The 12,561-nt window shown below is 39.7% G+C and overlaps 1 non-coding gene across 1 annotated transcript; it reads right to left on the minus strand.

Annotated features, from left to right (window-relative positions):
* Positions 1 to 204: 204 nt before the first annotated feature.
* On the minus strand, positions 205 to 311 carry LOC148565023 (small nucleolar RNA R71). Its single transcript, XR_015884878.1, has one exon. It is a non-coding gene; the product is annotated as a small nucleolar RNA R71 (small nucleolar RNA).
* Positions 312 to 12,561: the final 12,250 nt, after the last annotated feature.

Here is a 12,561-nt window from a genome sequence, read left to right on the forward strand (position 1 = left end):
CATCTCACTACATTCTTGAGGATTTATGACACTGTAAAGTCTAATGGTGTACACCCTGACACCTACAAGCTACTTTTGTTCCCTTTTTCACTCAGAGATAAGGCATCAAAGTGGTTTGAAGAATTTCCCAAGGAGAGCCTAACAACTTGGGATGAGGTTGTAAACAAATTTCTAGCAAGATTCTACCCTCCACAGAGAGTTAATAGACTTAGAGCTGAGGTGCAAACCTTCAAACAATAAGATGGTGAAACACTTTATGAGGCCTAGGAGAGGTTCAAAGACTTGACAAGGAAGTGCCCTCCGGATATGTTCAATGAATGGGTTCAACTTCACATCTTCTATGAAGGGCTATCATATGAGGCAAAGAAAGCTGTGGACCACTCTTCAGGGGGTTCACTCAACAAGAAGAAAACCGTTGAAGAAGCCATAGATGTTATAGAGACTGTAGCTGAAAATGAATACTTCTATGCTTCAGAAAGGACTCAAAAGAGAGGAGTGCTGGAGCTAAATTCTATGGATGCCTTGTTAGCACAAAACAAGATGATTACAGCACAACTAGTTGCCCTAACAAAGAGGATGGAGACTGGCCAAGTTTCAACTGTCCAAGCTCAAGTACCACAACAGGAAGAAGATGCCTGATGCGAGAACCTTTAAGTTGATATAGAATTTCTCAATTGAAATCTCGTTGCAAGTATAGTTCTAAACCAATAAAGAATCCTCACATGCAAAAGTATGGTGTTGTCACAAGTACAAACCCCAATATGAATTAACCGAAGTATTTAAACCTCGGGTCGTCTCACAAGGAATTGTAGTGAAGCGTTTAATTATTGGCTATAAAGATGCAAGGGGTTTGATTGATAAAGGGCAAGAAAATAAATGGACAAGAAAGTAGATGGCAAGAAAAATAATTCAAGTAAGCAATTTAAAGAAGCAATTAATAAAGAGAGACATTCATGGTAAGGATCAAGAACATAGGCTTTCTATCCTGGTCATACAATGATTAATTCATCCTATTTAGTTAACTCCAACAAATGGAAGAAGGTATCATGTTATCTTCACATAGGGAGAATGTCAAACAAGACTAGTCAATCACGTTACAATAATAAACAAGAATTTATCTTATTACGTCATCTCCGACGATGGAGGAAGGTATCATGTTATCCTCACTCTCGAAGAAAGTCTAAAAAGACTAACTAATCTCAATCCAAATGTCCTAATCAACTCACTAAGGGAATTAGCAAGAGATTAGAGTTAATGGAAATAATACTAGCTAACAACTCTAGATCACTAACATGAGTTGGGTATTCATGACTCAAGATCACCTAATTACTCTTTCCAAGCCAAGAATGCTCAAAATCTACTCTAACATCCAACCAAGAATTTTGTCAAACACTTGGAAGGCATAAAAGGAAAGCATAATAAATTGCAAGAAATAGTAAAATCTACCAACTACCAATTGCAAGAAAAGTAAATTAACAACTCAAATCATCAATAAAAGAGCATCAAATATGAAATTGCATTAAAGAGATCCAAATCCAATATGAGCATTCATGAACATAAAAGAGACAAAAAAGTAAAATTAACATCACAAACTAAGAGAATGAAAGTGTAGAAGCAAGAATTCATAAAGAAAACAAGATGAAATCAAGTAATTGGACCTAGATCTAAGAGAAATTAACCTAACCCTAACCTAATTCTAGAGAGAAGAGGGAGCTTCTTTCTCTAGAAAACTAAGTAAAGGCTCGTCATGACTAACTAAGTGCTCTCCTTTTGCTCAAGCTTGAATTCTGCATGAAATACCCTCAGAAACGAGTTAGATTTGGGCCTGGGCAGCTCAGAAATCGCCCCCAGCGATTTCACTTTAAGTGGGTCACATGCCGAGCGTCACGCGTACGCGTGGGCGATGCGTGCGCGTCGATGGCAAAAACCTCTACTCACTCGTACGCTTGAGTGACGCGTGCGTGTGGCTTGAAATTCTTGACGCGTGCGCGTGGCCCTCAATTCTCCGAAAGCTCATTTCTTCATGATTTCTCCACTTTGCATGCTTTTCTCTTCACTTCTTCCATCCAATACTTGCCTTATGAACTTGAAATCACTCAACAAAAATATCAAGGCATCGAATGGAATTAAAGTGAATTAAAATCACCAATTTAAGGGCCTAAAAAGCATGTTTTTACACTTAAGCACAATTTAAGGGAGAATTACAAAACCATGCTATTTCATTGAATAAATGTGAGAAAAGGTGATAAAATCTCCCAAAATAAGCACAAGATAAACCACAAAATTGGGGTTTATCAAACCTCCCCACACTTAAACTAAGCATGTCCTTATGCTAAAATAAAAAAAAAAGCAAAGGGCATCAACATTTATTCAATGCAAACTAACTACATGCAACCTATCTATATGCAATCTATCTACATGAATGCATCTACTTGGTCAAAACAAATCAATTTCCAAGAATACATGTACAAGTACAAGGGCTAAAGCAATAGCAATCAAAGTAAACTCACAATTGAATTGAATCATTGAAAGATTTTACAAACTTGCAAGAAAAGATGATCATGGGTGGAAACATGTAAATGAGCAATCGAACCCTCACCGGATGTGTATCCGCTCTAGTCACTCAAGTGTATGGGGTTGATTCACTCAATTGTCCCATAATCATGTTTTCCAAGATTTGTCTTTCATCTAACAATCAACAATTATTTCATTCATGCATACAAATATCATGAGGTCTTTTCCATAGGTTGTAATGAGGCTAGGTCAAGGCAAGGATGCATATGGTCTAGTGGACTAGAATTTGAATCTTTGATTAACCTAAACTTTCCACCTAACCTATGACAACCTATACTATTCTAAACAAACCTAACTACCCATTCTTCACTTTTTCACACATTCATGCATTCTCTTTTGATCACCACACATATGCATTGGTTTTTATTGAACTTCACTTTGGGGCATTTTGTCCTCTTTTTATTGTTTTTCTTTTTCTTTCTTTTTCTATATATATATCTTTTCCTTTTTGTTTTTTTCTCATAATTTTTTTTCTTTTCAAACAAAAATATATATAAGAAGATCAATGCATATGGTTTAGCATTCAATGCATGAGTATGTACCCAATTCTCATGATTTTCAACAAAACCACAAAATACACTTTTACCTCTACCCAATGTTCCCAACTCTCCCAAAATCAAATGATAAATACTTTCACTAGCCTAAGCTAATCAAAGATCCAAACAAGGAACATTTATTGTTTGTCACTTTAGGCTTGCAATGTGCTAAAATTAAGAACAAATGGGTTTAGCGTAGGCTCAAAGTTGGTTAACAATGGAAGATAAAAGGTAGGTGTTCCGAGGGTTGCTTGAAACTATAGGTCGATCTCGGACGAGATCTTCTGTGCTGGTCGGCGCTGATGTGTCCGACTTGTAGGATTGAGGGTGCTGCTGATCCTTTGTCACCGGAGGGTGGTGGTACCTGCAAGGGACTCCGATGCTTAAGTTAGCAAGGGTATTAAGCAGGTTTTTTTTGTAGAATCAGAGTATGAGTTATACCTGGGTGCTCCAGTGTATTTATAGTAGTGTGGAGTGACCTTTCTGGAGATAAGATAGTTATCTTATCTTATCTTATCTTTGAAGTCATCTTATCTTTCAAGGGAACCGCCCTTATCTCTATAGGCTTAGACTGCCTTTGGATTTGGGTCGTGTTCCTCTGTTTGGGCCCTTTTTGGGCTTTCCTGGTGATTTGGCCGAGCTCTTTGAGAAGAGGTCGGTTGACTTGTCGTTTAAACATCCTGGGTCGGACAGTTCGACCCAAGGTATGAATAGTGCCCCTGCTCGAGTGTGGTCTTCCTTTTGAGGTCGAGTCCTTAGTTTTAGGACTTCGATCCTTCTCTGGTGAAGCCGAACTCGAGCATTTGTCAACTTCTTCTTTGTAGAGTTTCCATTTGAATGCGGAACATTTTCTTTCTTTTAATTTCTTTGAAACAGGCGTTCCTTTGTTCTTTTGAAATGCGCGTCTCTCTGCCTTAGGAACGTGTGAGGGTTTAATAACCCATTAATTCTTTCCTTTGCTGTTTTTCCCCCTTTTCTTCATTTTGAATTTAGTTTTCTCAGTTTCTTTTGCTTCTGAACCTTTCGCTTTCTTTTGCTTTCGAACCTTTCGCTTCCGCTTTTGCTTTTTGTTTCTCTCATCCCATTGCATTCCGTCGTTTTTGCTTTGAGGTGCTTCTTCTGTTAGCTTCGACGCAAGGGTGCTTCGTTACCGCCGTTTCCTCTGAACCTTTTCCTCACGTTCATCTCTTCTTCCTCTTTACATGTTAGTACTTTTTCTTCCTTTTTAGTTGGTTTTCTTTATATTCGCCTGTTCTTGGAGAAAGTTTGGATTTTTCTGCTATTGCTGTGTCTTATTGTTGTTGTAATGTGTGTTCTGGGATTTTCTTTCGTCTTTTTGCATGAGCCTTTTCGCCTTTCCTGATGGTTGAAGCTTTTTAGGGTTTTGCATGTTGCTTATTGCTGCTTTTGATTGTTTTTTGATGTTTTCTGAGTTTTATAAACTGTGCTTGTTTACTTCTGAGAAGATTGCCTCTTGATTTTTGTCCTGTTGATAATTTTCTTTGCTAATGGGTTTGTAGAAGACGATGGTTTTCTGTTAACTTACTTTGATTTGCGTCTTTCTTCCTTAGAGCATTTGCTTAGAGTCTTTGCTGGGATGTTTAGCCTTTGTAATCTTTTCTGAGTCTTTACTCTGTGTCGCTGCCTCCAAAGGATGCCCCTGGACCTTGATGTGTGTCTTGGGGTCTTCCTTTTACTATTTATACTGCTCTGAGTCATGTTTTGTCTGAGCTATTTTGATTTCACCCAAGCTGTTTTGGTTAGTAATCCATTTTATTTTTCTTGTTGTAGGACTAGTTGGCAATGTCTTCTCACAAAAATATTGTTGAGACGTCTTCTAAGGTTCCTGAGGGGATGTCCGACTCGTTGGACTCCCTTGTGTTAATGTGTGTTTCCGTGGTGAATGCTGAGTTTTGTGTGGAGCTTAGGAAACATCACCGACTCTGTAAGAATAGAGATCAAGAAAGGAACTATGAGTTGGTAGCGCCTGATTCTGATGAAAGGATTTGCTTTCCTGCTCTGATCCGGGGGGAACGTCCCTTCTTTTATGCTTATGACTATTTTTTCAGCCAGCTGAATATTACTTTTCCTTTCACTTTCTTTGAGACCGACTTGTTGTGGTCGTGTAACGTAGCTCTGTCCCAGCTCCATCCGAACTCCTGGGGTTTTATCAAGATCTTCCAGCTGCTTTGCCAAGAGTTGAACGTCACACCTTCTCAGACTCTTTTTATTTACCTTTTTGTTTTAACTAAGCCCGGGATCTCCTCGAAAAAGAAAGCCTCTTGGATTTCCTTTAGATCTGCCCAGGGACATAAAGTTTTTGCTATGTATGATGAGTCTTTTAGGGACTTTAAGAATTACTTTTTTAAGGTCCGAGCTGTTGAAGGAGCTCGACCATTTTTCTTAGAAGCGAATAATGAACCTGCCTTCCCCTTGTGTTGGCAAAAGAATGTGGTGGTATCTCGATACACATGGGAGATGCTTGACGAGGTCGAGTAGGCTTTTGTAAATGTTTTGAAAGATATTTGGGGGATCCTTCCTTTGTCCGAACTGCGTTGGGTATTGATCGACGTATATTTGCTCTGAAATGCTTTGCTTCCTTTATTTCCAGTTTTTAACTTGCTTCTTTGGTTGATTTTATTTTTCCAGAGATGGCCAGCAATAATGATTCCATGAAAGCCTTTAAAAAGGCGAGGAAGGCTACAGCTGCTCAGAACATCTCGGCCAAAGCGGCTGGGGAAGGATCCTCTCATGTTCTGCCAAAACAGCCAGTACCAAGCTCTCCTGGACCGAGGAGGATGATTCCTACCCCTCGGGTTTATGTGATCGATCCTCCCCAGACTTCTACTGCTACCTCTTTTCCTACTGCTGCTCTTCCTCCAAAAAGATAGATGACTGTTGAAAGAGCGGAAGATTGATGGTTTAGAAGTTATGGTAAATACTCATTGCAAGTATAGTTACTAAACTAAGCAATCAACCTTTCTTACAAATGTTTTGGTTGTCACAAGTAATAAACCCCTTTTAAAATTGATAACCGAGTATTTAAACCTCGGGTCGTCTTCTCAAGGAACTGTAGGGAAGTATGTTCTCATTATTGGTTATGGAGATTGTAAATTGGGGTTTCAAGAATGAGGAACAAGTAACTTAATGGCGGGTAAATTAAATGGCAATTAAAATAAATAAATAACTGCAAAGCAAACTTTTGGCAAGGTATGAGAAATTAGAAGTCTAGACTTAGTTATCCCTATCAATAACAATGAAAGTTGAATCTTAATTCCACTTGGTTAACTTTTACTAAAGTAAAGGAAAGTCAAGGGACTGATTAGTTTGATCTTCGAATCCTATTTATTTCCTAAGAAAAGGTTGGGATTATTGAAGCTCAGTTCAATTAGCAAAGATAACAGTTATCAATTATGTTGAGATAAGATAACTCCTGAGTTACTGCTTTCTTAACCAAGACCAAAAGAAGAAAAAGTAAATTTGCTGGAATAAAAATGCCTTCAGATGTAAAGCAATAATAACATAAATTAAAGAAAGTAATCATGAATTGAAATACCTCAAATAACATTAATAAGGGAAATTATAATCTAACATGAAGAGTTCATAAACTAAATTGGAAGAATAAATAAAAATAAAGAACCTGGGATTGAGAGTTACTCCTAAAACTAAGAGAAGTCCTAAATCCTACGAAAGAGAGAGGAGAGAACCTCTCTCAAAACTAGATCTAAAACATGGGAAATAACTAAATTGGCGAGCTCTCTCTGAATGGATGCATTCCCTCACTTCATAACCTCTGGTCTATGCCTTCTGGACTTGGATTTGGGCCAAAAAGGGCCTCAGAATTCGCTGGGAGCGTCTTCTACAATTTCTGGTGCGTGGCCTCTGTCACGCGTCCGCGTGGGTCACGCGGTCGCGTCATTCGGAGCTTTTCTTGTCATGCGGTCACATCAGTCATGCGGCCGCGTCGCTGCTTCTTCGCTCTTGGCACGCGATCGCGTCATCCATGCGATCGCGTGGGTGCCAGTTCTGCAAAACTCCGTTCTGCACTTTCCTTCCATTTTTGTATGTTTCCTTTTTCATCCTTTAAGTCATTCTGCCTTAGAAGATCTGAAACTACTCAACACACTAATCACGGCATCGAATGGAAATAAAGGTAATTAAAATAATTAATTTTAAAGCATAGGAAACATGTTTTTCACATACATCATATAATAAGGAAGGAAAAGTAAAACCATGCAATTAATATGAATAAGTAGGTAAAGAATTGAATAAATCACTCAAACTAAGCACAAAATACATCACAAAATATGGGTTTATCAACCTCCCCACACTTAAACAATAGCATGTCCTCATGCTAAATCCAAGGTAATAAGTAAGGTTAAAGTGATGGAATGTCATGCAATGCAATCTAATCAAAATGCAACTACCTGAATGCATCATGCAATTCTAATTTATTCACTCATATATAAAGCTTACAGGTAGTTAAATTAATTCACATTTTCAAGGAGTCATATATGTATATATAGCCAAGCCTTAGATAATCAATAAGCACTTTTACAATTGAGATGGGAGAAAAAGCATTTTATGAACTCGCAAGACAATTAGATAATTCAAACAGAGATAAATGTTAATGAGCTATTGAACCCTCACTGGATTTGTGTTTACTCTCTAGTCACTCAGTGTTTATTGGGTTAATCACTCTATTCCTCTTTTTATTCTTCCTTTCTATAACCTTGTTCTTCATCTAACCAATCAACAATTATAGAATACAGTCATACAAAAAATCATGAGTTCTTTAATTAAGGTTGTAATAGGGCCAATGGTAAAGGTAAGGATATATGTATAAGGCTAAGTGAGCTAATAAGTGAATCCTTAATTAGACTAAGATCTCACCTAACATACATACTTAGTAAAACAAAACTTCTTTACCTATTTTCCCATATTTTCCCACTTGATGCTACATGCTCATGTTTCAATTTTTTTTATTTTTATCCCATGTGCATTGCTTTTATTTTGCGTTTGGGGAATTCTTTTGTATCCCCTTTATTCAATACTGAAAAATAAGTTCTTTTTTTTAATGCACATGGTAATTTAATCATTTTGATTTCTCATGAGCATGCTTCCCAAAATTTCTTAATTTGAGTTATTTTATTCCTTTCAACTTTTCTACCTTTTGTTTTTATCATCCATGTTCCCGATAGGTTTCCCACATTTTAAACTATTCATAATTTTCTATCTTAAGCTAACCAAGGATTCAACTTGGGATTTTATTTTATTTTTCTGCTTAAGGCTAGTAGTGTGGCTAATAGAATAAAAGGGATTTAAAGGTTCAAGGGGGTTAACAAGGGTGATGTAAAAGGTAGGCTATTTTGGGATAAGTGAGCTAAAATCAAATAATGGCCTCAATCACTCTCTTGGTATATATCTACATTCTATATTCTATATTCTATAATCGGACATATAGATTAAAACAAAGTAAAGAATACCAGAATATAAAAGAAGGGCGGAACACACAGGAATAAAAAATTATGGTTTGAATGTAACCATACAATTAAGCTCAAAACTCACAGGCTATGTGTTCTCTAGCTCAAAAATCATTTATCACTTATGTATGTCATGCAGGTTTAGTTAAAAATTCTCATTATTATCAATGTAAAATTTATATTAAATGGCTTTAAAGTTCTAGTGTTTCTCCTTGATGAAGTATTGTTAACTAACATGTAATGCTATATATACAAGGTGTGGGTTGTTTTGATTCTGTTAAAGTCTCTAGTTTACTTTCCTTTTTATATTTTCCAATTTAAACTAAGCTATCTTATGCTAAAAAGGGTAAACTATACTAATTAATCCACAATTTCTATAACTAATAAGTTAAAATTGCAACTAAACTAAGTGGCTAAAATATGAACCAAAAATGCAAAATGCAGAAATAGAGTAAAAATACATGAAAGTAGCAATGTATAAGTACTCAGAAAATAAAAAAAATAAAAATAAAGAGAAAAATACAGAAAAATATCCAAAATAAAAGAAAAAGAGTCTGTAGTGGTTCACCAAAATAATACGCCAGAGATGGCGACCTCCCCACACTTAAAATGTAGCATCGTCCCCAATGCTCACTCAGCCGGGTGTGAAGGGGTGTCATCACTGGAAGGGATGGTAGCTGGGGTTTCTGTGGTGGCTGGCTGAATGTGCGGCTGCTGGAGAGGAAGGGCTGTCTGAATGGGGATCTCAGGATCTGCAACCTGGATCTGCTGGGGTGCTGCCTGCTGGGTGTCTGCTTGCTCTGCCTCTCCATGGGGATGGGTCTCTGCCTCGGGCGCATCCGCGTCCTCCTCAGATGCCTCGGATGGTGTGTCAGGCTCGGAGGGGATGTCGCCGGATCGTATCATCAGCTTCAAGTGCTCATAGCGTCGCTTGTTGCGACGCTCCATCTGGTCAAGTCGTCGAAACAAGCGGTGCACCAGATGATAGACAGGCTCTGTGGCAGGTGGAGGTGCAGTGGTGGTGGCAGGGGTAGGTGGTGCAGTAGTGGAGGAAGAGGGACCGACAGATGGTGTAGCTGTATCATCAGCAGTGGCAGTCAGGAATGGATGTCTGTGGCCCAAGGCCAGGAAGTTCCTGCTGTGCGGGATAAGCTTCTTGCACTCTGCAGCAGGTGGCCACTCATCAGCATCCTCCCATGGCACGTCAGCTCGACGGCCCAGCTGTGTAACCAGATAGGGAAAAGGGAGAGTGCCTCGGACGTGGACCCTGGTCATATAGTGCCGGATAAAGCGTGGCAGGTACAGGTCCTTACCCTCCATCACACACCAAAGGAGGGTGATCATAGCGGCTGGTATCTCAGTCTCGTGAGTACTCGGCATAATGTAGTTGCTGAATATCTGATGCCATAGCCGAGCCTCATCGTTCAGGTAAATCCGCTTGATCCCTTTCGGCATGGTGCTGTTTTGACCCATGATCCAAGGAACTGACGGGTCAAGGGCAATCCGGGCCTTGACTGCATCCCAGTCAAACTTCATGAAGCGCATATCCTCCTCAACTTTCTGATAGCCATCTGTCTGATCAGTCTTAGGCAGAAGTTTCAGAATCTCTTCTATTGCCTCCTCAGTAACCAGAATCTGCTTCCCTCTGAGGTTCACTGCATCTAGGGAAGTTTTGAAGTAGTTGCAGTAGAATTCTCTAACCCAGGATGCATTAACCTCAGTCAGAGGTCTCTCCAGAAAGAACCAGCCTCTTTGTTTGATCTGATCAGAGGTGTATTGCTGGAGTTCTTCTGGGATCTTCAAAGTCCGTTCCAGGTATAGGTTCCTGGAGTTTGCAAACACCGGATACTTCAGCTCACAGTATCGGTTTGCAAACTTTACTGAGTCATTGGCGGGAAGTAGTTGGTCGGCCTTCTCCTGCGGGGTAAAGGCTTTCTCCCGCGAGGAGGCATCATGCATGAGGTCGATGATAGACACGGAGGCTTCTCCTCTTTTCCTTTTGCCATAAGTGGCCTTGCCTTTTCCCTTTCTTTGGGAATCTGACATCCTGAAAAATAGAAAATCAGGATATAATAAAAATAGGAAGGCAAATAGGCAAATAATCAAAGAAAACACAAAGTGGCAAAGGAGCAATAGGATAATGAATATGAGTTAAGTAAAATGTGCATTTAGGATTTGTATAGGAGTGAAAAGTCTGAAAAGAAGAAATCACAATCCAAAATGTAATTGAATGCAAGTTAAATAGAAAAATTAACATCATACCTCAGTTAGAATGTTAAAAGAAAGTGAAAGAAAAACAAAAAAAAAAGAAATTTTGAAAAGGTTAGGTTGGTTAGAGTTAAAATTAGTGAGTTAGTGAAAAATGGGTTAAAGGAAGAGGCATAATGAAAATAGTCCAAGTAACAAGTAATCACAGGTAGAAGCTATAGGTAACTCATATTCAAACAAGTAAAACAGTTTGATGATGATTCAAATAGAGATAAAGAAAGCAAAAATAGGAATCAAACATCAAAATTGCGATTTATGAACCAGGAGATCAAAGAAAATAAGAATGCGTGCCTAAGCATTCATGAATTGGTTTGGTGAAATTATAGGAAAGCACAGTTGAAAATGCCAAAACCAAGACATGAACAGAAATATTTGACAGAAATTTGGGCAGCATTCCAGCTAAAATAGGACTTTCCCGGAAAATAAACAGCAATCAAGCAGTTTATATGAATCCAAATTAAAGCTTACAATTACATATACGGAATATAAACATGAAAGTTCAATGTAAAAAGCAGCAAATGCAGGAAAGTACAGCATATGAACATGAACACAGCAACAGCAGAATTGCAAATTTGATAAAACAGAAACAAGAACAGTGCAAATAAACAGACCTAAATCCACTAACCACATCCTAGGCTACCTAACAACCTAAAATCCACTACAACATGCATATCTAACTATCCTAACATGAACATAAACGGAAAAATAAGAATAAACTACGAACGGATAAAAGGGATTGCGTGTTGCGGAACCTGGTAGGCGTAAGAAGGGGGTTGGGGTAGAGAGGTGGCTGGGGGGGTGGTGGAAGTGGCGTTCGGCGCGGCGGCTGGCGGTGGTGCTACGGTGGGGTTGTGGTTCAGAGGTAGGGAGGGGAGAAGAGGGGGTGGTTAATGGGGTAAGAGGGGAATGGAGGAGGGGAAAGGGGTTGGTGGTGCTGGTGGGGCGCGGCGGGTACGGACGGCGGCGGTGGGTGGTGGGCAGTGGCAGAGAGGGCGGGAAAGGGAAGAAAGAAGAAAGAAGAGAAGAATGGGGGAGGGGGTGGTGCGCGGTGGGGTCTGGGTGGTTGACGGGGGACGGCGGTGGTCGGAGATGGCGCGATCGCATGGAGGGGGTAAAAGAAGGGATGATGCGATCGCATGGGGCATGCGATCGCGTCGCTGAAAATTGTGCTAAACGCATGAATCCAGCGTCGTTCTAGCGCAACTCTCTGTCTCTTTTTGGAATTTTTGCAATCCATGCGACGCGATCGTGTTGCTCACGCGGTCGTGTGGGATTGGTTGTGTGCATATGACGCGATCGCATGGGGCATGCGATCGCGTGGGCCATTTTGTGCTAGACGCACAATGGCTGTACGATTCCAGCCCAACTTTCTGGACGTTGGATCTTTACGCCGATCTCCAGGTCACGCGGCTGCGTGGATGACGCGGTCGCGTGGGAAGTGTAGTTCACCATTTGATGCGATCGCATGGGGCATGCGGTCGCGTCGCGCACCCCTTTTTTTTGTGCAGAATGCAGAATGCAATGCTTAATGTGAATGCTATGCATGATTCCAGGTTTAATAATAAAATAAAATAAAACTCAAAAACATACAAGACTAAATGAAATTAAAATTGCAAAAGAAAGATCATACCACGGTGGGTTGTCTCCCACCTAGCACTTTTAGTTAAAGTCCTTAAGTTGGACATTTGAAGAGCTTCGTG

Source organism: Arachis ipaensis, chromosome B5 (assembly GCF_059453495.1).
Source record: "Arachis ipaensis isolate K30076 ecotype BB chromosome B5, ASM5945349v1, whole genome shotgun sequence".
Classification (NCBI taxonomy): Eukaryota; Viridiplantae; Streptophyta; class Magnoliopsida; order Fabales; family Fabaceae; genus Arachis; species Arachis ipaensis.